General features: G+C 28.4%; 1 long non-coding RNA gene across 1 annotated transcript; it reads left to right on the forward strand.

The window, feature by feature from the left end:
* The first annotated feature begins 91 nt into the window (after window positions 1-91).
* LOC112457387 lies at window positions 92-1,077 on the forward strand. The gene is made up of 3 exons (XR_003041097.1): window positions 92-396; window positions 493-690; window positions 912-1,077. It is a non-coding gene; the product is annotated as an uncharacterized LOC112457387 (long non-coding RNA).
* The last annotated feature ends 122 nt before the right edge of the window (window positions 1,078-1,199 follow it).

Raw genomic sequence — 1,199 nt, forward strand, 5'->3', positions numbered from 1 at the left:
GGTTATGTCGTTCAATTGATATTTTAGATAATTTAGATATTTAAAGAGGAGTGAAATAAAGTGAAGTGAAGTGATGTGAAGTGAAGTGATGTGAAGTGAAGTGATGTGAAGTGAAGTGATGTGAAGTGATGTGAAGTGAAGTGAAGGGAAAGCAAGAAAGGAAGTGACATTTATCCTTAAAGAGAATTGTAGATCTGTACATATATTATATTGTTCAGATTTTCAATTCTCTTGCAGAAAACACTTTGATCTTAGCTCTGTTTCAGATGCAGAAGAAAACAGAAGTAGTAAAGAAATGAGTGCAAAAAAAACTAAAACCTGTTCAATAACAGGATGTCCTGGAAATCTTCAATTGGAAGGAAGACATGTATTTAGATTTCCAAAAGAACATGACAGGTTTTTCATTTTATTTTATAACAGTATTTTTAGTTTTTTTAATTACGTTATATTTTTTTACATAAATTTATAATGTTTAATACATTGTAATAACAGATGGTTGCAATGGGTACAAGCAAGTGGAAGACTAGATTTAAAAGAAAAAGGACTTGAATATTCGTATAGAAATTGCTGATTATGCTCTTTGCATTTTGAGGAGAAATGGTTTAGGATTAATAAAAGAAGAATTCTTCTTCATCCTGATGCCATACCCACAAGATTTGGAGAAGATTTAGCATCATGTTTTAAAACAATGTAGGTTATATAATTATGTTTTAGATTGCTATCAATTTCATTGCAGTTTCTTTTTCGTTGTTTTAAAATGTAATAATATTTTATACAAACATATTCAGTCAGCACACATGTTCAAAATAAGAACATATATAATGACATCTTAAAAATATTATTTTCAAACATCATGTATTATTGATTTTGTATTAATATAGTAAATTATGTAACTTAAAATCTTTTTGCAGTGAAATAGAAATGGATGCAGAAGCAGAAAAGGACACAATAACGGAAGATATACAAGAGCAAGCAAATTCTGTTATAGAAAAAGAAAAAGGAAACAACATAGAAGAGGAAATTGAAATGGATACTGACAACATAGAAGAGGTAATTACAATGGATGTTGAAATTATGAAACCGTAAGTTTTTACATGTATTGCTATATATTATCCCATTTCTATACGTTTCTATTTATAAATATTATATATAAACAATTAGAATCAAAAGCCATGCGATCCGAGCTTAGGTCTTTGACA

This window comes from Temnothorax curvispinosus, unplaced genomic scaffold (genome assembly GCF_003070985.1).
Source record: "Temnothorax curvispinosus isolate PA1 unplaced genomic scaffold, ASM307098v1 QBEX01007747.1, whole genome shotgun sequence".
Classification (NCBI taxonomy): domain Eukaryota; kingdom Metazoa; phylum Arthropoda; class Insecta; order Hymenoptera; family Formicidae; genus Temnothorax; species Temnothorax curvispinosus.